Source organism: Mobula hypostoma, chromosome 3 (genome assembly GCF_963921235.1).
Source record: "Mobula hypostoma chromosome 3, sMobHyp1.1, whole genome shotgun sequence".
Lineage (NCBI taxonomy): Eukaryota > Metazoa > Chordata > Chondrichthyes > Myliobatiformes > Myliobatidae > Mobula > Mobula hypostoma.
This window is the reverse complement of record NC_086099.1, coordinates 119,236,035-119,261,304: the sequence shown is the minus strand read 5'-3', so window position 1 is coordinate 119,261,304 and position 25,270 is coordinate 119,236,035. Positions and strand designations below refer to the sequence as shown.

Here is a 25,270-nt window from a genome sequence, read left to right as displayed (position 1 = left end):
TGACAGAACAGTGCAAGGGGTCATGGGATCAGAAAGGAGAACGAACTGACACGATCATCCCTATGGAATGAGCAGGGTCATCACTCAGACAGTGCTTGTTTTCCCTATTTTAGAGGAGACCACATCATGGGCACTGAATTAGTACATTGAATTGAAAAGAGGTAGAAGTGTGTCAGAAGTGTTTAATATCACCGGCATATGTTACGAAATTTGTTGTTATGCGGCAGCAGTACAATGGTTTCAATAGGTTTCAAAAGGTACATTTAATGTCAGAGAAATATATCCAATAGACATCCTGAAATGCTTTTTCTTCACAAACATCCACGAAAACAGAGGAGTGCCCCAAAGAATGAATGGCAGTTAAATGTTAGAACCCAAACCCAAAACCCCAAACCCTCCCTTCAACTCCCCCCTCCCACCCATAAGCAGCAGCAAAGTGACGACTCCCCCCACTCCCCACCAGCAAAAATGCATCAGCACCCTCCACTGAGCACTCAATCGTGCAGCAAAGCACCAATAAAGACACAGATTTGCAGTACCCCAAAGACTATTCATTCACCCGGTAATTTGACATACCACAGGCTCTCTGTCTCCCTAATAAGGGGGGAAAAAAGGTGTCTCTGTTTCACAGTGAGCGGGAAAACATAACAAAACAACTTGCCGATTTATGGCGTTAAAAGTCTATTGTGTCGCTTTTTTTCAAACTCTCTATAAACTGTATGTTACAGTAAGAAATATATAGATTTAAAAATTAAATAGTACAAAAAGAGGAAAAAGTAGTGAGGTAGTGAAAAAGGATCTAGCGCCTTCCTGGCGTATATGATGAATAAACTCTTCTCGGGCTTCCGGCCGGGTACAGGTATCAATTATAACCAACATTTCGATGACAAACGCTGCCATCTTCATTAGCGATAATGCCTGGGCACGTCAAGTCTGGTGGTATTTATACCCCGTAGTCCGTCCCTCCTGATTGGTTAGTCCTCTTCCAATCAGGTTTCCGCTCTCCCACCTTGTTTACAATTGAATTCTAGTTCTTACTTAGAGCGAGACCTTCGTCTTTGTTAAAATTCTTTTTCTCTAGTTATTGGTTTTTGGGACTGCCTAGTAAAGGAAGCCATTGAAATAAAAATAGAGAAAAAGAATTTTAACAAAGGCAAAGGTCTCACTCTTAATAAGAAATGGAATTCGATTGTTAATAAGGTGGGAGAGCAGAACCCTGATTGGATGAAGACTAACCAACTAGGAAGGGTGGTCTACGGGGGGGGGTATAAATACCACTGGACAAAACATGCCTAGGCTTTGTCCCTGATGAAGATGCAGGAGTTTGTCATTGTAAAGTTGGTTATAATCGATACCTGTACCCAGCTGGAAGCCCGAGAAGAGTTTATTTGTAGTGAGACAGTGTTCATGGGTTTAATGTCCATTCAGAAATCTGATGGCAAAAGAGGAGAATTGATGAGTGTGTGCCTTCAGGCACCTGTACCTCCACTCTGACGGTAGCAATGAGAAGAGGGAACGTTCTGGGTGATGGGGGTCCTTATTGATGGATGCTGCCTTTTTGATGCATCGCTCCTTGAAGATGTCCAGAATGCTGGGGAGGCTGGTGCCCATGATGGAGCTGACTGAGTTCACAACTTTCTGCAGCTTCTTTTGATCCATGCAAGTGCATCTCCATACCAGATGGTGATGCAACCAGTCGGAATATCAAGCACTGGTAAATCAAGGCAACTGAGCTGCTGTGTTGTCTAGAAGACATTTCGCCTCTCATCCGAGAGTCTTCTTCAGTTCTTATCCGTGGTGGGTAGTTCTGATCCATCTGTGAATAGAGTTTACAAGCCGGAAAACTACCCAGCACGGATCAGAACTGAAGAAGCCTCTTGGATGAGAGACGAAATGTCTCCTAGGCAACACAGCAAGTCCAGTTGCCTTGACTTACTAGTGCTTGACATACAAGGACCTGGATGACTGAGAACCTCCATCGACATAATGCCAGTCAGAATCCTCTCCATGGTACCTATGTAGGAACTTGCAATTGTCTTTGATGACATACTGGATCTCCTCAAATGGAGCCCTCCATGTTGAGATGGTAAGAGATAAAGGGCATAGAAGGGGAGTGGGTCTGGTACCAGTTATGTCATTCTCTCCGACCCAAACTTCTGACTTTTTCCTCTAGTATTGAAGAGTCTGCACTGTATCTCTTGGTCCAGAGACGCTGCCTGAACTGCTGAATATTTCCCGTACTTCCTGTTCTTTAGAACCATTAACTCTGTTACCCCCTCCACACATCCTGCATGACCTCGAGCCTCTGCCTGAAATATTAACCCTTTCTCTGCCCACTCTGCCGAGCTTCGTGAACACAGTTTCATCTAATTCCCTTTCGTATGTGAATTTGGGATGTCGTTTCGCCGCCTGCTCGGGCCGTATACACGCGAACGCAAGGAATTGGGAAGTAACATCGCTGGGCACGACTGGAGTGTCGGAGCAGGCGTTATCCTGCCTGCGCTGTGTGGCTGGGTTCATTGATATGCAGGCACACGACTTCCGCTGAGGTCGGTCCAGCCAGAATCTCAGTGAACGTACGGCCGGAGTGGAGTAGCCTCGACCACTACACTACGGTCTGTGCATGTTCTCGAGCCCGGGAGTAATCTCGCTGAAACAGGAAAGGTGCCTGAAATTAACCGGCTGATAAAATGGAAATTGACAGCTGCCGAGACGGGGTGGTAAGCAAAAGGCTTTTCCATATGAATTTGTTTGCAAAGTTTATTGAAACTTTTTAAAGTGACTCATTCTGCTGCCTTCATCTGCGGAGTAGAATTTGCCGTCGATGTGTGAAACAGTTGGCCTTTGGTTTGTTAAAGGCGGCCACTTACCCGGGCTCCAATAAGAGTCTAGTCTTACCAAACCCCTCCTAGTTAAACCGGCTCCGAATCCATTTCTTCTCCGTTGCCTGTCACTCGTACGTAATGATTTAAGACACAATGCGAAGAGAAGACCGGCTAGTTTTTTTCAGAAGCAAATGAGGTTGATGTTCTCTCCCGCACTCGTGAGGAGTTTGTCTCGCTCTTGGTTTGCCGGTCGGTGTGGGGCGAGGGAAGCTGACTGCAGAAAGCCAGGGAATAGGTAAGGAGTTGGGTGACTGACGTCCCAGCACACATCTGCCTGGCTGGGATTGTATCAACAAAGTAGATACAATTGTCGAGTTTTGTTTTCTAATGCGGGCGGGGCCACATTTAGGAACACTTCATTTATTTCGCCCCGACGTTAAGAACCTGAGTTCAGTTGAATGTCTGCAGCGAGGAGTCCCGTTGCCGTGTCGAGGGGCACTGGTGTGGCTGGAACTGGGGCGGGCGTCTCTTTCCCCAGACTTCCCCGTGGTCTGGCCTCCCGATAGCTGGATTTCTGCCGCCTTGTTTCCACAGTGTGTCATGATCAGCCTCGACGTGTGCAATTGGAGCTGAATGCCGCTTTCCAGAGGGAGAGTTTTGATCTCTGGCTGGTGGTCCTGGAGAAATGCTGGAGTGGGGGTGTGGGGTGGGGGTGGAGGGAAGTGGTCTGGTTTCCAATCCTTTAGGTTAGTCTGTGAACTGAAATTTAATCTCCAGGAAATTGATGCAGCCAACATTCAAAGCGGCGTGAAGCAAGACAGTGCGGGTTACTTCTAAAACTTTCGGTTATACTGTACAGTAATTAGAAAAGTTTTGAAGTGGTAGAAAGTAACACTCTCTTCGGTTTGTAATTGTTGCGAAATGCTGTTGTACCTGGCGGATGGAGCCTTGGTGCAGGAGGAGACGGTGGACAGTCAGAGCTGGCAGCGCGGTTGCAGTGTTAACCGTCCTTTGGGTAAACACGTACAGTAGAGATTAGTTCCTCTGGGAAAATTGGCCCACCTGCGAAAGATGGAGGCTTGTACCTTTAATAAGGTCTTCCTTGGCTTGTGGCAAGGTGGTTTTCAGCTGATTAGCACTTTTATAAAATTGTAGCCATTGATAGAGGAGATATGGCATATTAATTCCTGAAAGCGAGGTTCCATAAACTGTCATGTGATAATGACAAGTAGCCTCTCCCTGATTACGACACACGAGCAGAATTAGGCCATTCGGCCCATTGAGTCTGCTCCACCCTTCCGCCATGGCTGATTTATCATCCCTCTCAACCCCGTTCTCCTGCCTTCTCCCCATAGCCTTTCACGTCCTGACTAATCAAGAGCTGATCAACTCCTCCTCAATTATAACCAATGACCTGGCCTCCACATGTTAATGTGTTTTGAGAAATAAGTAATGGTCAAGACAGCCTATTCGCCAAGAAGTGTGTGGTGTCTTTTATGTTATTTTTAATTTGGGCAAGTATAAGTTGCTGCACTTTGGGAAGTTTCACTCAAGAGGAAAGTGTGCAGTAAACTGCTGGACCCTCGGAGGCACTGATGCACAGGGGGGCCTCGGGGTGCATACATAGTCCCCTTGGCTATATTTAAGAGGGAGTTAGATATGGCCCTTGTGGTTACGGGGGTCAGGGGGTATGGAGGGAAGGCTGGGGCGGGGTTCTGAGTTGGATGATCAGCCATGATCATAGTAAATGGCCGTGCAGGCTTGAAGGGCCGAATGGCCTACTCCTGCACCTATTTTCTATGTTTCTATAACGAAGCTGTGTAGCCTGCTTGCCTTCAATCATCACGACAGTGAATGTGCAAAGCCATGTTGCCATGTATGCAACTTTGGTGAGACCACAGCTGGTACACTGTGTGCTGGTCTGGTCACCGCATTCCAGAAAGGTTGTGGAAGCTTGGAGAAGGTGCAGCAAAGGTTCACCAGGGTGCTGCCTGGATTAGAGAGTATTAGCTACAAGGAGAGGTCTGACAAACTTGGACTGTTTTCTCTGGAGTGTTGGTGGCCAAGGGGAGACTTAATACAATTATGAGAGGCATAGATAGGGTAGGTACCTTTTCACACCATGCTGAAAATGTCAGATACTGGGGGACATAGCTAGAAAGTGGAGGGAGGAGTGCAAAACAAGTTTTTTAGAGAGTAATGGATGTCTGGGTCAAAGAGAGATGGAAGCAGGGATAACAGTGAGATTAGAAGGCATTTAGGCAGACACCTGCCATCCAGGATATGGATGTTCTGCACACAGGTGGGGTTAATTTGTAGTGGCATCATGGTCAGTATATACATTGTGGCCTGAAGTGCCTGTTCCTATGCAATTCTTTGCAAAATGGGGTTAATACAGATGGATGCCCACTTTAGGCTGAATGTGATGGGTCAAGTGCCCCATTTGATGCAGTATAACTCTTAACTATAACATCTGTCAAAGCACTCATAGATGGACATTGATTGGAATGTGGGGAGAATTAACAGTGATTAATGAATGCTTGAAGTTCAAAGTAAATTTATTATCAAAGTACATGTATGTCACAGTACACAACCCAGAGAATCATTTTCCTGTGGGTCCTCAATAAATCTACAGAATAAAAACCATAACAGAACCAATGAAAGGCCACCCAACCAGGGCATTCAACCAGCGAGTAGAAGGCAACACACTGTGAAAATATAAAAAGAAGAAATAATAATAAATAAATAAACAAAAGCAGTAAGCATCAAGAACATGAGGTAAAGAGTCCATTGTTTGTGGGAACATTTCAATGATGGGGCAAGTGAAGCTGAGTGAAGTTATCCTGTTTGATTCAAGAGCCTGATGTTTGAGGGGCGATAACTTTCTGACCCTGGTGGTGTAAGTTCTAAGGCTCCTGTACCGGTTTCCTGATAAGAAGAGGGCATGTCCTGGGTGGTGGGAGTAAATGATGATGGACACTGCCTTCCTGTGACAGCGTTCCATGTAGATGTGCTCAATGGTTGGGAGGGGTTTACCTGTGATGGACTGGGCCAAATCCACTACTTTTTGTGGGATTTTCCGTTTAAGGGCATTAGTGTTTCCATACCAGGCTGTGGTGCAACCAGTCAATACGTTCTCCACTACACGTATAGAGACGTTTGTCAAAGTTTTAGATGTCGTGCTAAATCTCTGCAAACTCCTAGGGAAGTAGAGGTGCTGCTGTGCTCACCTTCTAATTGCCCTTAAGTGCTGGGCCCAGGACAGGTCCTCCAGAATTTAAAGTTGCTGACCCTCTCCACCTCTGACCTTCTGAGGACTGGCTCAGGGACCTCTGGTTTCCTTCTCCTGAAGTCTATAAATCAGCTCCTTTGTCTTGCTGACATTGAGTAAGAGGTTGTTATTATGACACCACTCAGCCAGATTTTCAATCTCCCTCCAATATGCTGATTCATCAGCATCTTTTATTTGGCCCGTGAGAGTGGTGTCATTGAACATGGCATTGAAGCTGTGCTTGGCCACAGAGTGAGTAGAGCAGGAGGTGAAGTACACAGTCTGGTTGTGCATCTGTGCTGATGGAGATAGTGAAGGGGATGTTGTCGCCAATCCAGACTGACTAGTATACATGGGTGTTTGATGGATGGCATGGCATTAGTGGCCTGGGGGGGTCGGCCTCCATGCTACCGGACTCGATGCTCTCAGCAGCACAGGATTGTTGGTTCAGATCCCTGCAGTGGGGCTCGAACTAACTTCTGGAGGGCAGACTGCAGCCACTGAGCCACAGAATGGCAGCAGAAGGGGAGAGAGACTAGGGGATGGAATTAGCAGACAAGCTTTGCTCTTTGGGAGTCTCATGGAAAAAGCATGTTTGTTCGATGGAGCTGACTCCTTGAAGGCCCTCAATAGATAATAAGATACAAGTGGAACGAATGTTAAGTAGTGTTCAGACTTTCTCTTTGATTATTCAAGTGGCAGAACCATGCAAATACTAAATGGAGTAAAGGTTGCTATTACTGGGATGACTCAATTAGAAAGATAGTGTCAAAACAGGAAATGCTGGAAGCTTTCAGCTGGTCAGACAGCACTCACAGAGAAATAGAGTTAAGCTTTGAGGTTGATTTTAATGAAAAATCTACAACTCAATATTTTAACACACTGCATCTTCTCAAGCATTGCCTGATCTGTGAATTTACGCCAACTTATAATTTCTGATTTACAGTGGTGTTTTAGTGTTACCATACAGGTGGAAGACAGTGGATCTGTTGGTTAATTAGGTCATTGGATAATCGAGACAGCCACTTACTTGGGACAACTCTTTTATTTAAAAAAAACAAAAACACATCAAGAAAATAGCTGGGATTCCCCTCATTTATTTGGGACACCACACAGCTTAATTGGAGCAGGAGATGGTTGCCACACATTAGTTAGTGTCAGTTGTGTGGCTGTTAGACACTATAACGTACTAGAGCGAACAGTTTTTTAAATAGCATCACTTTCATGTTTGTGTACACAAAGCAGTGACTTTTGTTGCTGATAGTTGGCGAGTCACTGTAAATACAACTCAGAACGGTTTTGCTCACTGTGGTTTCAGGCATTCAGACTTAGAGATGCCAGAGACAGCTGGGGGTGAAAATGAAACAATTTCACAACTCCAGGTTACAAACTATGAAGAATTTGAAAGTATCAACAATCATCTTGAATGTTAGAATGAAAATGAAGATTTGGGGGATGTAATCATTGAAGGCACTGTTTAAAGGCAGTTCACCATATACACTAGGTGTCTGAATTGTTTTTGTTCATTTACAGTCTATCAAAAGGACATGTCAGCGTACAGCCAGATAACTGTTAGGAACTAATAAGTTTTATCGTACCATAGTAATTTTGTAGTGTTCTAATTTATTCTATATTTTATTTAACTACATAATTTGTTACTTAGTTAAACAGTAGCTTGTCTTTTTTTTACACACCTTTCTAACTATTTTCATGAAACTTTGGCGAACTGGGCAGCCGCTTAATTGAGTCGTGAAGTATTGGTCCCAATGTGTCCCAGTTAATGGGAATCCACTGCACTTTGAAATTTGCCCTTGTTGCTAAGCATAATGAAAGATGACCGTGGCTTTCAGTTCTGTACGCAGGAGGTTGGTGCATATTTTGCATCTCTAAGCAGCAGAGCGAGTGTCAGCTGCGACTGAGGAGAGCTGTGCTTGCTGATAGCAGCAATGTCCCCAAGAGAAGGCTGTGAGGGAGAGATAGAGGAGACAGCAAATAAGCCAAAACCTAAATGACCTCAAATGAAAGATCCTGAGATATGGAGCATTGAATTTGTAGCTTTATGTCCTGAGTATTTCAACAAGGCTTCGCTTGTTTGAAGCTCTGAATGTTGAAATGAGAATTCTTTGCTCTGCTTCATGTTGTACAATGGAATCTGATCTGATCTGAGGGGAGGGTCTCTGATTAAATGTCTCACTGTCTGTGCGATGTTCCTTTCCTTTACAATGGGCGGCGTTGGCGTGGGGGCATATCACGGGAGCAGAACCTGAACCATGCCGTGTTACTGCAGTCACCAGGAATTCACTTCCTTGTGAGGATCCCAGCTCCCCAATTTCTCCTGGAGCCTTGGGAAATCCAGATCAATCCACAACATTCCTGCAAATAAGTAATGAGGAAAGCACAGGCAATGGAAAGTGGAGCTTTATATAAAATAATGGACAATTTTTGTATTGTCAGTGGTGGAAAGGCGATTTGATAGGATGTTTTCTTGGCCATCTGCGGTTATGGGAAGTGGATGGATGACTTTTCTTCCTAAGATAACAAATAAAAACAAGAAAATCTAAAGAGATAGAAATAGGACATATACATTTTTTAAAAAACTGCTGGACATTTGGCTCAATTTAACACCAACTGTCCATTTTCCCCTCACAGATTCTGCCTGGCCTGCTGAATTCCTCCAACAGTCTGTTTTTTTTGATCCAGATTCTCGTTACTTCTGCTTCTTGCATTGTAAAATAAGGACCATGGTTCTCAAGAAAGAGGTTGGTCTCTGCTCTATTAGGCTTGACCTGTGACTGAAAGTGTCTGTTGCCTAGGCAGCCTGGCCTTCATTCAGAGACTTTCTCATTCTGTTTACAAAGTTCAAGGTACATTTATTATCAAAGTATGTACAGTTGCAAGAAAAAGTTGTGAACCCTTTGCAATTACCTGTTTTTCTGCATTAATTACTCATAAAATGTGGTCTGATCTTCATCTAGGTCACAATAATAGACAAACACATTCTGCCTAAACTGGTAACACACAAACAATCGTACTTTTCTTGTCTTTATTGAACACAATGTTTAATCGCTCACGTTCCAGGCTGGAAAAAGTATGTGAACCCTTGTATTTACTAACTGGTAGAACCTCCTTAGCAGTAATAACCTCCACCAAATGTTTCCTGTAGCTGCTGACCAGACTTGCACAGCAGTGAGGAGGAATTACACTATAGACCATTCCTCCATATAAAACTGTTTCAGTTCATTAGTATTTCTGGGTTACCTTGCCTCAGCATTTCAATTGGGTTAAAGTCTGGACTCTGACTTGGCCATTCCAAAACACAAATTTTTTTCTTTTTAAACCATTCTGTTGTTGATTTACTCTTGTGTTTCAGGTCATTGTCTTGTTGCATCATCCAAGCTTCAGTTGACAGACTACTACCGTGACATTCTCCTGTAAAGTGTCTTGATACAATTTTGAATTCATTGTTCCCTCAACGATTGCAAGCTGTCCAGGCCCTGAGGCAGCAAAGCAGCTCCAAACCATAATGCTCCTTCCACCATGGTTCACAATTGGGATGAGGTTTTGGTGTTGGTCAGTAGTGTCCCTTTTTCCCTCCGAACATAGTTGAACTTTTCTGCCAAAATGTTCAATTTTTGTCTCATTTGTCCACAGAACATTGTTCCAGAAGTGTTGTGGAACATCCAGGTGGTCTTTTGCAAACTTGAGACATGTAGCAATGTTGTTGTTGTTTTTTTTTGGAGAGCAGCAGTTTCCTCTGTGGTGTCCTTCCATGAACACCATTCTTGTTCAGTCTTTTTCTTCTAGTGTGGATGCATGAACAGAGACTTCAGCAAGTTCTAGAGATTTCTGCAGGTCTTTTGCTGTTTCCCTTGGGTTCTTTTTCACCTCCTTCAGCACTGCACGTTGTGCTCTTGCTGTGATCTTTGCAGGATGTCCACGCCTAGGAGAGTAGCAACAGTACTGAATTTCCTCCATTTGTAGACAATTTCTCTTACTGCAGACTGATGAACATTCAGGTCTTTAGGAATGCTTTTGTAGCTTTTTCCAGCTTCATGGATCTCTACAATTCTTCTCAGTACCTCTGAAAGTTGTTTTGATTGAGACATGGTGCACATAAACAGATCTAACTTGAGAAGAGCAGGCTCTGTCAGTAACCTGACCTTGTGTCTTTTTATACAGCAGGGCACCTCCACAACCCACACCTCCAATCTCATTCCATTGATGGGAACACCTGACTCCAAATAGCTCTTGTAGAAGGCATTACCCCAGAGGTTCACATTCTTTTTTGAACCTGGACTATGACTATTTAAATGGTGTACTTGGTACTGATGAGAAGTATAAATGTTGGTGTTATTACTTTAGGCAGATTGTGTTGTCTATTATCATGACCTAGATGAAGATTAGACCACATTTTTTAAGGAATTAATGCAGGAAACCAGGTAATTGCAAAGGGTTCACAAAATTTTTCTAGCAACTATACTCCATACAACCTTGAGATTCATCTCCTTACGGAAATTACAAGACAAAGAAACCTATTTAAAGCACACCGTTAAAGACCGTCAGACTCCCAATGTGCAGAAAAAAAGCAATAAAATAGGCAAATAACAATGTGAAGGGCAAAAAATTCTGCCAGTACCTTGATTGACATTCAGGTCCTCAAACACGACCAGTTGTCTGTAGGTGAGTGGCTAGTGCATTATTCTGCACTCCCAGAACTTCAGTACAAGCGGTAAAATTCACTTAAATGAAGCACTGCAGAGGGTTGAAGCTTTGCACAGCAGAAGTTGATCACTCCTTCTGGAGTTGTCTGAGATATCCCCAGCTTGTTCAGTTCTGTGGAGCTGCAGACCAAGTTATTTTGGTCCCAGTGTGCTTCGCACAACAGAACCTTTAGACAGTAGCTGCAGAGTCATTAGAGGTGGATATAGCCACCACACTTCTCAGTTTTGTTGTGCATGCTGTTGCTTACCACATCAGAATTAGGTTTATTATCACCGGCATGTGTTATGAAATTTGTTAACTTAGTGGCAGCAGTTCAATGCAATACATAAAATAGAATAAAAAAAAGTAAATAAATCAATTACAGTATAAGTAAATTGAATAGATTAAAAATTGTGCCAAAACAAATAATATATATTAAAAAAAGTGAGGTAGTGTTCACAGGTTCAATGTCCATTTAGGAATTGGATAGCAGAGGGGAAGAAGCTTTTCCTGAATCTCTGAGTGTGTGCCTTCAGGCTTCTAATGGTAACCATGAGAAAAGAGCACACCCTGGGTGCTGGGGGTCCTAATGATGGATGCTGCCTTTCTGAGATACTGCTTCTTGAAGATGTCCTGGGTACTTTGTAGGCTAGTGCCCAAGATGGAGCTGACTAAATTTACAATCCTCTGAAGCTTCTTTCAGTCCTGTGCAGTAGCAATCCCCCCTCCCTGCCCCCGTACCAGACAGTGATACATCCTGTCAGAATTCTCTCCAGAGTACATCTATGATTGTTTTTGAGTGTTATTAATTTTGTTGACATGCCAAATCTCTATAAACTCCTAATGAAGTATAAGCGCTGTCTTGCCGCCTTTATAGCATCAATATGTTGGGACCAAATTAAGTCCTCAGAGATCTTGACACTCAGGAACTTGAAGCTGCTCTCTCTCTTCTCTTCTGATCCCTCTATGTTCCTTCATCTTACCCTTTCTGAAGTCCACAATCAGCTCTTTCGTCTTACTGACGTTGAGTGTAAGGTTGTTGCTGCCATACCATTCCACCAGTTGGCATATCTCACTCCTGTACGCCCTCTCATCTCCATCTGAGATTCTACCAACAATGGATGTTTCATCAGCAAGTTTATAGATGGTATTTGAGCTGTGCCTAGCCACAGTATTGTGTATACAGAGAGTAGAGCAGTGGGTGAAGCACATACCCCTGAGGTGCACCAGTGTTGATCGTCAGCGAGGAGGATGTGTTATCACCAATCCACACAGACTGTGGTCTTCCAGTTAGTAAGTTGAGGATCCAATTGCAGAGGGAGGTACAGAGGCCCAGGTTCTGCAACTTCATAATCGGGACTGTGGGAATGATAGTATTAAATGCTGAGCTCTAGCCGATGAACAGCATCCTGACATAGGTGTTTGTGTTGTCTAGGTGGTCTAAAGCCTTGTGGAGAGCCATTGAGATTGCATCTGCCGTTGACCTATTGTGGAAATAGGCAAATTGCAATGGGTCCAGGTCCTTGCTGAGACAGGAGTTCAGTCTAGTCATGACCAACCTCTCAAAGCATTTCATCACTGTCGATGTGAGTGCTACCAGGCAATAGTTATTAAGGCAGCTCACGTTATTTTTCTTAGGCACTGGTATAATTGTTGCCTTTTTGAAGCAAGTGGGGACTTCTGCCTGTAGTAGTGAGAAGTTGAAAATGCCCTTCAATACTCCTGCCAGTTGGTTGGCACAGGTTTTCAGAGCATTACCAGGTACTCAGTTGGGGCCTTCCACCTTGCAAGGGTTAACCTTCTTTATAGACAGCGTCTGACATTGGACTCTGAGACAGAGATCACAGGGTCACAGGGTACAGCAGGGATCTTCACAGCTGTAATTCTCTTTTTCAAAGCGGACGTAAAAGGCATTGAGTTCATCTGGTAGTGAAGCATTGCTGCCATCCATACTATTGGGTTTTGCTTTGTGGGAAGTAATGTCTTGCAAACCCTGCCAGAGTTGTTGTTCATCTGATGTCACCTCCAATTTCGTTCCAAATTGTCTCTTCGCCCTTGAAATAGCCCACCGCAAGTCATACCTAGCTTTCTGGTACAGATCTGGGTTGCCAGACTTGAATGCCACAGATCTAGCCTTTAGCAGATGACGTACCTCCTGGTTTATCCACAGCTTTTGGTTTGGGAATGTACAACAAGTCTTTGTAGGCACACACTCATCCACACAGGTTTTAATGAAGTCAGTAACAACCACAGCATACTCATCCAGGTTCAAAGATGAATCCCTGAGTACAGTCTAGTCCACTGATTCAAAGCAGTCCTGTAAGTACTCCTGTGATTCCCTTGTCCATACCTTCTTGGTCCTCACTACTGATGCCGCAGTCTTCAGTCTCTGCCTGTACTCAGGGAGTAGAAATACAGTCAGGTGATCAGACTTCCCAAAGTGAGGGCGTGGAATAGCATGGTAGGCATTCTTGATGGTGGTGTAACAATGGTCCAGTGTGTTGTTTCCTCTGGTATTGTAAGTGATACGTTGATGGTAATTGCTTAGTGATTTTTTTCAGACTGGCCTGGTTAAAATCCCCCAAAACAATGGTGAAGGCGTTAGGGTGTGCTGTTTCATGCATGTTGATCCCATTACTCAGACAATCCAAACCTGCTTGACACTGGCCTGAGATCAGAGGTGTATCTATGGAAAATAGTGCCTATGGCAAGCACTGAAATTGCGCCCCTGTCCAAACATCTGACACCCATCTTTTAGATCATTTTACCATAATATCAGAGCTCGAAAATACAAGTCAAGCTCGTTAATCTTTTAATTAACAAATTATGGCACTACATGAAAATTATAACTGCACCTTCCTTGCTTTCACTGATGCAAATTGGTCTATGATGTGATCAAAGTCAGTTTTTTCTGTTTCTTCTGTTTCTACTCTCAGCAGAGCAAGATCACAGAGTCTGCCTTGACCCATGGAGGCTCTCAGATACGAAAGTATTAGTTTTAACTTGCTGAATGATCTCTTACAGCTGGCGATGGTTAGCATTATCTGAATAGCAATGTGAAGATTGGGGAAGATGCTCTCATCTCCATACAGAACAATAAATTCAAGAAGCCCGTCAGGTCTTGATATTTTCATGTTGACCTGCCTTGATAGCAATATTCTGCAATCCAAAATTTTTTCAGATGGCTGCTGTCCATCAGCTTTACAGCTGTACAATTCGCCCAAATTTTCACACTTCTTTAGGTTGTTACTGTCGGCGCTGTAACACAGTCCCTCAACATTGAGAAGGAACCCAAACTTGGCATCAGTGTCATGCAAACAAGCGAACCTTCAGTCCATTTCTCTGTGAAGACGGTCGAGTGTTCCCTTCATGACTCTTTCCATTTCCTCCTTAGCTGTTAGCCCAGCGTCTCTCGAGTACTCATTCATTTCTTTCGTCTCTGACATCTTTCAGCTCCACTTTCCTCCTTCGTGAAGAAACGTTTCACGGTCTTCTTACACAATGCTCTGAAATAAGGCCATCCTAGTGCTTCTCACCCATGATAATCAAAGACAGATAATACATCTGAAGAAAATGCTTTTCTCACTATCCAAGAATGGCTTGTCTGACTTTAATAGCCCGGGGCACACGCCATACCTACCATACCTTAGATACGCCACTGCCTGAGATGGAATGTATACCGCTACCAAAATGATCACAGAAATCTCCCGTGATGGGTAAAATGTGTTGTGAAACTTGTACATTTGGTACAAAGAAGCCTCGTAGCCATCATGCCGAGATGACCCTTTACTGCATTAAGTTAGGGGGTACTTCCCTGTTTCTTTCTGAACTCTTGAAAGGTTTTTTTTCCTGTAATTGTGTAACTGTTAAAAATTATGAAGAACTTGGAGCTGTTTCTCAGGTTGAGTATTACAGTTTAAAGTGTAAAAGCTCTTCTGCCACCCAAGATCTTTGACCTGTGCCTCTAGATATTGACACTGCTGGGTTGGGATGTCTTTCCACAATTGACCAATGTCAGGCTGGCACTGGAGAAGCTGAGCACCCCAATCAATAATCATGTGACAGTGCACGCCGATGCCTTCCCGATCACTGCCGAGGACTTCAACCAGGCCGGCGTGAAGAAGTCGCTGACCGACTACCACCAACACGTTCCCTGTGCAATCAGCGGAGACCAGGCACACCACCACTGTTATGTCAGCATCAAGAGCCCTTGCTGTGCCACCCCGTGCTACGCTCTGTCAAGTCTGATCACTCGTACTCCGGGCAGATAGACTGAGGACTGCAGCACCAGTCAGGAGAGGTGGAGGAGTACTTCGAGGGCTGCTCAGAATCGGTGGTCTGGACTGTATCATCGGTGACTCAACATCAGAACCTCTTTCAAGAGGGTGAATCCTTGCACAGCATCAGGCCCCAATCGTGCACCTGGCAGGGTACTGAAAAACCATGCCAACCGACCGGCTGGAGGGTTCAAAGGTTCATTTATTATCAAAATATGCAATCCTGAAATTCTTCAATTCTGGGTGGCCCTGAAATCAAGAAAGAAAACAAAGGCAGCATGATCATCGACCCCCAAAGTCCTACCTCCCCACCAAAAAAATACAAAGGAAAACGAAACAGGCGCATTAACTCCCAAATCCCTCCTCCTGTACAAAGAAATGAACAAAATGGATCAGGCACATTGAGATGCCAAATCCCTGTTCCCACACAAAAAACAGATCAGGCACATGAACCCCAAAATCCACCCCCCCCCGCACAAAAAAAGACAAAACTGATCAGGGGCATTGACCCCCCCCAACAATCTCCCTCCCCACACAGAAAGCAAACAAATGGATCAGATACATCAACCCCAAAATCCCCCCCCACACAAAAAACACCAAACAAAATGGATCAACACCATCTTCAATCTCTCACTGCTGCAGTCAGCTTCTCACTAGCTTCAAAGGGCGTCAATTATATCACTTGGGGTGAGCTACCTCAGCAGTTTTCACATGATAGCACTCACATCTGTGGGGTAAAATGCTTTGGGAGGTTGATCATGGCGAGAATCAACTCCTGCCTGAGCAAGGACCTGGACTTGCTCCAATTTTCGTACTGGAGAACCATGGCTCCATCAAGCTGTTGTTTATTGATTACAGCTCAGCGTGCAACACCATTGTCCCCTCAGTACTAATCAATAAGCTTCAAAACCACCGGGGCTTTTGACCTCCCTCTGCATCTGGATCCTTGGCTTCCTCATCGGGAGACCACGGTCCATGCAGATTAGAAATAATATCTGACAATCAGCATAAGCACACCACTACTCCACTCTCTACACTCGAGCCTGGCCAGGCGCAGCTCAAATAAATTTGCTGATGACAAAACAGTTGCCGGCATCTCAGGTGGTGACAAGGAAGCGTACATGAGTGAGAGAGGTCCGATGAGTGAGTGCTATCGCAACAGCAACCTTGCATTCACTGTCCGTGAAACCAAGGAATTGAGTGTGGACCTCAGGAGTGGAAAACTGGGCAAACACACAGCAGTTCTTGATGAGGGGTCAGCAGTGGAAAAGGTGAGCAGCTTCAACTCCTTGGGTGTTAACATCTCTGAAGATCTGTCCTGGGCCCAGCGTGTTGGTGCAATTATGAAGAGGACATGCCAGCAGCTATATTTCATTAGGAGATTGAGGAGACTTGGTATGTCACCAATGACTCTTAGTAAATTTCTACAAATGTCCCATGGCAAGCATTTTGACTGGCTGCATCGCAGTCTGATATGGATGTGCCAATGGAAAAAGCTGCAGAGAAAACAGTGGGCTCCATCATGGGCACTAGCCTCACCAGCTTGGAGGTTAATTTCAAAAGGCAGCATCCATCCTGTCGGACCTTCACCATTCAGGGCATGTCCTGTCTTCTTATCACTACATCAAGGAGCGGTAGAGGAGCCTAAAGGTGACCTTTCAATGTTTTAGTAACAGCTTCTTCCTCCATGCCATCATATTTTTGTACTGTCCATCAACATTGCTTCACTATTTTGCTCTTTTTGAATTATTTACTTTTTATTTATGCTCTTTGTAATTTATAGTAATGTTCATATCACACTGTATAGCTGCCCCAAAGCAATACATTTCACGACATACAGTATGTGAGTGACAATAAGCCTGTTTCTGATTATCACTTTGCATAATTTTGAGTAACTGATAATATTCCTCCTTAACCTGCTCTGTTCTAAGAAGAATGACCACAGCACTGCAGTTTTCGCTGAACTGAAGCCTTACATCCCTCCAACCTTACAGCTTGCAATTACACCGTGAGTAAAATTAGCCTTATTTCTTTCTGATGTGGGAGCTGTTCAGTTGGTGCATTGAGACTGTCAGCTTGGTTCTCTTGAGGTCAAGGTTTGATGAGGCTACCACTGACTTGTTTGAACGCACACTTGTATCAACATAACTCCCTCTATAAGGAGACCTACTATGAACAAAGGGACAGAGCGGCCATGGGGTTGCCCTCGTCACCGGCTATTTCTAATTTCTACATGGAGGATTTTGAGGAGAGTTCATCGGCCTTGCGCCCCAAATGCTGCTTCAGTTACGTCGATGACACTTTTCTAGTGCGGCTTCATGGATTCCAGGCATTCCAGCAGTTCAGTGACCATCGGAACAGCAAACACTCAGTTTACGTTGGAGATGGAGAAGAATGGTTGCCTCCCGTTCCTGGACATTCTGATGCCACGGAAACCGGGCGGTGGCCTCAGACATTGCGTCTGTCGAAACCCTCTCATGTGGTTTTGTACCTCAACAATAATGGAGAGCAGACATGGTGTCTGTCGAAACCCTCTCACATAGTTTTGTACTTCAACAATAACAGCCACCATCACGCCTCCCAATGTACTTTGGTTAAACGTGCAAAAACTATTTCAGACCTGGAGAGTCTCAGCAAGGAAATGAGACAATTCTGCACGTCATTCCAACAGAATGGCTACAAGGTGAAGGAAATTAATTGGGCTCTTAACAAGTCTGACAGAAAACCAGGGGACCTTACAACGAGGAGGAACCCGCCGCTACTGCTGTCATGGTTTCTGGAAGGACGCCAGGATCCTTAAGAAGTACCAGATTAATACAATCCACAATCCCATAAGGAAGCTCAAAGAACAATTTATGCAGGTCAAAGGTGACCTGGGACTTGGGACAGCTGGTGTTTACAGGATTCACTGTGAATGCGGAGCAGCATATATCAGCCAGAAGGGACACACGGTGGAAACCCGCATCATGGAGCATAGGACGTGTATCCGTTTGGGTTACCTGGAGAAATCAGTACTAAGAGAACATTGTATTCATAATGGCCATAAGATTGACTTCGATGGTGTTAAATTTCTGGGCCGTACTAATAATGTCTTTTGGGACCACCTGGTAAAGGAAGCCATTGAGATAAAACTAGAGGAAAAGAATTTTAACAAAGACTTGGAGGAAACCAGAGTACCTGAAGGCATCACGGTGTCATGGTCATGGAGAGAGTGTGCAAACTGCACACAATTGGCACCCAGTCTCATGATTAAACCTGGATTACTGGTGCCATGGTTTAGTAGCTTAACGCCAAAGCTAGATCTTCTCCAAACTAATGCTGACTATTGGTGAATCTCCTGGGCACACCTTGCTATGTGATGAAAGACTTGTCGAATATGTCCTGCCCTTTTTTTCCCAATCTGTCACAACTTGAGATGACTGGATTTGTGTTCCCCTGCCACCGCCCTTTTGCATTTGAGTTTTTGTTCTATAAGTGTAACAAAAAAAGCCATTTCACTTGGTTAAAGGATTTTTTCTTTATTATTGTCACATGTATCAAAGTTGAATGAAAAGCTTTTCATTCCATAACTAATCGCATCGAGGTAATAAAGAGGAAAACAATGCAGAATCAAATGCCCCCCTCCTCTCATGACAGAGACTGCAGTGTGGTTTGACTGCAATCCGCCATGTACTGTGTGAGCAAGGTAGAATCCTTCTCTTGTACAAGAGCTGAACTTCACTGGAAAATAATTGTGATCCCAGTGGACATGATGGAAAATCCTGTGATTTCCACATTTGCTGTTTTTCTTGAGTTGCAGAGGGAAGGTGGAAACTAGCTGCAAAGGGAGAAAATTCTATATTGGGTGTCACATCACTAAGGCAAAATCTGTACCTCCCCCCCCACCATTTCTGAACTTCTGCAGTAGTTTAACTCAGTGAATAGTTCTCTTGCACCTGTTAAAGCTGTGGGTGAAGTCCCATCGCAAAGAACAGTAGCATGAGCATAAAATATAGGCTGGTGTTCTTGGCATGCACTGAAGGAATATTGTCCTGGGCTTTCAGGTTCATAAGCACACCTCAAGGATGTTTGCTTAGTCCACTATCGTACTCTCTCTCCACTCACAACTGTGTGGCTAGGATGAAGAAGGGTCTCGGCCCGAAACATTGACTGTTTATTCATTTCCGTAGCTGCTGCCTGACATGATGAGAATCTCTTGTGTTTATGATAGCAGCTTCAAGTTCCTGGCTGTCAGCATCTCAGAGGATCTGTCCTGCACCCAACACACTGATGCAATCGTAAAGAAAGCACGTCAGCTGCTATACCACGTTAGAATTTTGAAGAGATTTGATATGTTATGAAAGGTGTGCAGATGGCGTACAGATTTATGCAGGCGAGTTGAAACATCATTTGGTATAGAACCTCCAATGCACAGGATCACAAGAAGCTGCAGAGGGTGGTGACTCGGCCAGTCTGATCATGGGGGCAACGCTCCCCATCATTAAGGACATCTTCAAGGGGTGGTGGCTCAAGACGGTGGCATCCATCATTGAGGACCCTCCCCATCCAGGACATGTCTTCTTCTCGTTGGGGAGGAGGTATAGGAGTGCTATTTCATGATTCCTGTTTTAGCACTATATTGGTATTAGCATAGCACTATTACAATGCCTTGGCTGGTGGCGTAATGGCATCAGTGCCGGACTTCGGAATGAAGGCTCCCGAGTTCGAATCCAGCCGGCTCCCTAGCACGCTTTCCATCCATGCTGGGTTGAGCGTCGAGCTAGCAACTCAGCCTCGCAAAAATAAGGAAGCCTGCTAAAAAAAACGCCATCATGACGGCGTCCTGATGACTTCACTTGAAGTTAAGGGCTTTCTTCTTCTTCACCTTCATTACAATGCCAGTGGCCTGGATTCAATTAAGCCGTTGTCAATGAGGAGTTTGGATGTTCTCCTCGTGAAGTGTAAGTTTCCTCCGGGTTCTCTGGTCTCCTTCCCTGCTGTATCTCTAAATAAAAAATAAATGTGTTAATTTTGTAATTTATAGGATTATTTATCTTTGCACTGTACTGCTGTAGCAAAACAAATTTCATGTCATGCAACAGTATTAAGAAACCCGATTCTGATATTAAGGCATCCATGGTTGGACCTTATGGTAAGAGGTGCTTCATCCTACACTGTTCAGACCATCAAGCACCCATCTACACTAAATCTACTTTTCCTTTTGCATAAATGACCCCCCCCCAAACATTCCTGAATTTTCCCCGACTATCTACCTACATGGTAGCCAATTAACCCACTGACTTCCACGTGTTTGGTATGTGTGTGAAAGATAGAGAGCTGGACTAAACCCGTGTGGTCTCGGGGAGAATGCAAACTCCACACAGACAGCACTGGATGTCAGGATCAAACCGTGAGAATCCAGGATCAAACATTCCTGGGACTGAGAGAGTGCAGCACTTGCCACCTTGCCAGCTTGATCATTCGAGCACCTTTTGAAAGAGTACGGGACAGCAGAATCTGCTAAGGTAGATTCTGATCATTCATTACGTTGCATTAAGAGTGAAGTGACCTTCCCAGGTACATACTTTAAAGTTATTCTTGTTGCTGTACTCCACATCGCACACACTACCCTGAGAATATTTTTTAAAAAAAACATTGATCTGAGAAGGTGCTTGAGACATCCAAGGTGATGGACGATGCTATATCAGTACAAGTCATTTTACTCTCTCTGTGACTGTAGGTTTGCTACCTTTAAGTAAGGTGTGTGTGTCTCTTCTGCTTTCCTTTGAGAGGGTTACAGTAAAGACTTGGCAACTTTGAAGGCCAGCATCTATTGCCATTCCTGAATGGCACTGAGAAGGTGGCAGGCAACCTCTTGAACAAGCCTACCAGTGAAGGTACTCTCACTGCTGGGGAGGGAGTTCCAGGACTTCAACCCAACAATGATGAAAGGCCAGAGATTGTATTTTCAATTCAGGGTAGTGGGTGACTTGAAGGGAACCTGCAAGTGCTGGTGGTTCTCTGTCCCTAAACTTGGTAGCTTCTTTGTGGAGGTTGCAGGCTGTGCGAGTGAGTAGTCTGAGGACTAACTGCAGAGCACTTTGTAAATGGTACACACTACAAACACTGTAGTGACGTGGAGGAGATGAATACTTAGGGTTGTGGATGAATACCCCGGATGGTGTCAGATGTTTCCTTTACTGTTGCAACAGTTCTCATCCAGACGTGCAAAGTGTTTCCCATTACGCCACTGGCTTGTGCAGTGTAAATAGGGGAAAGGAACGGACAGAACTCGAGAATGCCCTGGTAGAGTAGCGGTGAGCTTATTACAACACGGGTCGGAGTTGGATTCCAGCATCCTCTGTGTGCCCGTGGAGTTCCTCCAGGTGCTCCGGTTTCCTTCCACAGTTCAAAGATGTACTGGCTGGTGGGTAAATCGTCCCGTGATTAGACTAGGGTTAAATCGGTGGGAGGGGGGTGAGGCGGGGAGGGTCAAAGGGCCAGAATGGCCTGTTCTGTGTTGTATCTCTAAATCGTAAAGTAATGCATGTTTAGTCGGCTGTTGTACTCTCTCTACAGTTATTACTGTGTAGCGAGGCACTGTTCAAATGCCATCACTAAATTCGCCAATGACACGACAGTTCCTGGCAGAGTCTCAGCTGGCGATGAGCAGATGTACAGGAGTGAGATGGGTCAGCTAGATGAGTGCTGTTGCAATGACAACCTTGCACGGAGTTTTAACAAATTCACAGCCGGCAGGTAAGCCTTGACTGTAAGGGGTTATAATGGTAACACAGGATTACAACCAGTGATGGCATTGGTCTGGCTGAGGCCAAGCTGTCTCATTGGCAGTGAGGTTGGTGCCGCTGGGTAATGGTCGAAGAGTTCTATTCTAGTGGCACTGTGAGTAAGGAGACACACTATCTTAAATGTCACCAAGGACGGTAATAAATTTCTACAGATTTACAGTGGGGAGCATTCTGACCGGTTGTATCGCTGCCTGGAATGTGCAGAGTCAAAGAAAAAAAGTTGCAGAAATGGGCAGACTCAGCCAACTTCATCACCATCGTTACTCCCCCCACCTCGGGGGACATCTTCAAGAGGATCCTCACCACCCGGGTGGGGACGTGCCCCCTTCTCATTACCAACATCAGGGAGGAGGTACAGGAGTCTGAGGACCTGCACTCAATATTTTAGAAACAGCACTTTCCCCTCAGCTATTAGGTTTCTGAATGGTCCATGAATACTACCTCTTTGCACGATTTATTTATTATAAACTTATAACTTTTTTTATATCCTGCACTGCACTGCTGCCACAGAACAACAAATTTCATGAACACAAGAAATTCTGCAGATGCATGAAATCTAGAATAAAACACACAAAATGCTGGAGTGACTCAGCGCGTCACCAGGATGAGGCTTCACTTCCTCCACCATTGATGCTGCCCTCACTTGCATCTCCTCCATCTCCTGGACATCTGCCCTCACCCCATCTTTCCACTGCTTCAACAGGAATAAAGTTGCTCTTCTCTTTACCTAGTATCTCATCAGCCTTCGCATCCAGCACAACGTTCTCCACAATTTCTGCGTATCTGACCACCAAACCCGTCTTTACCTTCCCCCCACCCCCACACTGTCTGCTTTCTGCAGTGATTGCTCTCTTTGTGAGTCCCTTGTCCATCATCCCTCCCCACTGATCTCCCTTCTAGCACTTATCCCTGCAAGTGGAAGAAATGCTGCACCTTCCCATTCATTTCCTCCCTTACCTCCATTCAGGGCCTCAAACAGTCCTTCCAGGTGAGGCATCACTTCACCTGCAAATCTGTTGGGGCAGTCTACTGTACCCAGTGCTCCTAATGTGGCCTCCTCTACTTTGATGAAACTTGACCTGGATTGGGGGCTGCTTTGTCAAGCACCTTTGCTCCATCCCCAGCAAGCTGGTGGTCAACTATTTGAATACCAATCTCCATTCCCATTCTGATGTGTCCATGACCTCTTCTACTGCCATGATGAGGCCACTGTCCAGTTGGAGGAACAACACCTCATATTCTGTCTAGGTAGTCTCCAACCTGATGGCGTGAACATCAATTTTTGGTGATTTTAACATTCTCCTTCGTTCTTCTTCCATTCCTCACTCTGACTCTACTCTTACCTCTTCTCCTCACCTGCCTATCACCTCCCCCTGATGTCCCCCCTCCTTCCTTTCCACCTATGGGCCACTCTCTGGGCCCTTCAACTTTTCCACCCATCACCTCCCAGCTTCTTGTCTTCCAGGTTGTACTCCTTCCCCTCCTCCTATCTTCTGATTTCGGCTTCTTCCCCTTTCCTTTCCAGTCCTGATGAAGGGTCTTATCCCAAAATGATGCTGGCTGAGTTGCTGAGTTCCTCCAGTATTTTGTATTTATTACAACAAATTTCATGGTGTATGTCAGTGGAAAAGAAAAGCCTGTTTCTGATTTCTTTTACAATCATGAATGTTGACTTCATCAACTGATCTTGGTTAGGAAACTCACTATGCTGTTTTTAATTAATTGAAGTTTGCACTGTATTGTCTCTGCATAAACATCAATGTAACTATGTTGACCCCAGGCCAATAACCTAATACATAAATTCCACTGTTCCCTCTGTACCAATACTCAGAACACTTCTCCAATTTATAACACTGAAATAGAAGATCGTCCATTGGCCAAGTGATTGTTCCTTTTTATTCTCCCAGCCCCTGGTATGTTATTCTTCCTTGCAGCAGTTGATCTCTGGAATTCTCACCACTTTATATTTGAAGATCTTCATTCTTATAGTCTCTCCGTATCAGTTCAAATTTTGTGTTCCAATCTTGTTGGCTCAAGGTTGTCTGACTGACCTGTGTCAGACTGCCATCAGATGTAGCCAGCTCTGTCTGTTGTATTCAATTCTGATTCAAACTAGTTCAACCAGGTCACCCAGACACTGGGCTGAGATAACGAGATAACTTCTGCAAGCCTGCCATCGTACATGATGAATAGCTTACCTGGGAATTCTGACCTCAGGTTTAGCAGACCAATAGCAAAAAGTCATGTTTAATTGCTTTGATTAGGTTATCTCAGAGCAAGAATCAGTTCACAAAATGGAGGTTACAGAACAGCTTCACAAAATGGCAGCCTCCATTTCTTCAAGCACAAAGACGTTTTGTTTGTCTACTTTCACTGTCCTTGACTCATTCAGGTTTGATGTTTCCTTCCATATTTTAATTCCTTCACGGCCACTAATGATTATTTCTGTGCACTTCAGCTCTGTCTTGTTTAGAGTTGATTGACGGGGCCACATCTAAAACTGTGGGGAATATGGACTGAGGGTCATTTGCAGGAGGGTGGAGGGGGAAACTTACTGATGTGACAAGCTATTATCCCCTGCCAGACCTGGGGTGGCACTGAGTTGGGCATGGCTGTGGTGGAGATGCATCCTGCCAGATCTGCTGTTGGTTTAGCGGAGCGTGAACTGTTGTGGATGTGTGAGGCTCCCGACAGGATGGGCAGATGTGGAGGCATGACTTGGGTGAAAGGCCACACTTGGCTTGAGAAGAATCACATTGTTAGATGGGTTATGACTGAGCGGGTGAAGGAGGTCATGACTGACAATTGGGACTATTGGTGATTTTTTGATTCAAAGATCCCATGAGCTAATGGGAATATGAGGTACAGATAGCACAGGACAGGCATGAAGAGGCCAGTGAACTTGCACCTACTTCCAGTTACCTGTGCTCTAACAAGTAAAGTATCCATCTCCTGGAAATTGAAACAAATGGGTAAGATCACTTGACTGATTGATCCAAACTTCAAGGAAATATTAAAGCAATTTTTAAAATCTATAACTATGCAGTTGAAAAATTCTAAGCTCCTTTGGAGCATGTGTCCACCACAGGGACCATAATCAGCAGCAGCAATGTGTTTTTTTAGAATAAAAAACATTACTTGCCAATTCTCAATTTTTTAAGTTCTTTACTCCTCATTTGAAGCATTTGGCTACATTTAAATGCTGGTGTTAGGGTTGCCAACTTTCTCACGCCCAAATAAAGGACAAAAGTAGCAGTCAAATACGGGACACTTGTGTTTACCCCGAGAAAGACTACCGTGACCATGAAGCCTTGCGCGGGCACCTGTGTGCGCATGCGTGATGTGCGCATGCGTGATGTGCGCATGCGTGACGTGCGCATGCGTGACGTGCGCATGCGTGTACACGCC

The 25,270-nt window shown here is 44.6% G+C and overlaps 1 protein-coding gene across 2 annotated transcripts in view; it reads left to right on the top strand.

The window, feature by feature from the left end:
* The first annotated feature begins 1,977 nt into the window (after positions 1-1,977).
* Positions 1,978-25,270, top strand: part of LOC134344219 (DENN domain-containing protein 2C-like) — a 164,791-nt gene continuing 141,498 nt past the window's right edge. The window contains exon 1 of one of the 2 annotated variants that reach the window (XM_063043651.1): positions 1,978-2,720. The gene's annotated coding sequence lies outside the window, so the exon portion shown is untranslated. Of the gene's footprint in view, positions 3,121-25,270 lie in introns of both variants that reach the window. The other variant, XM_063043650.1, reaches the window with a different exon arrangement.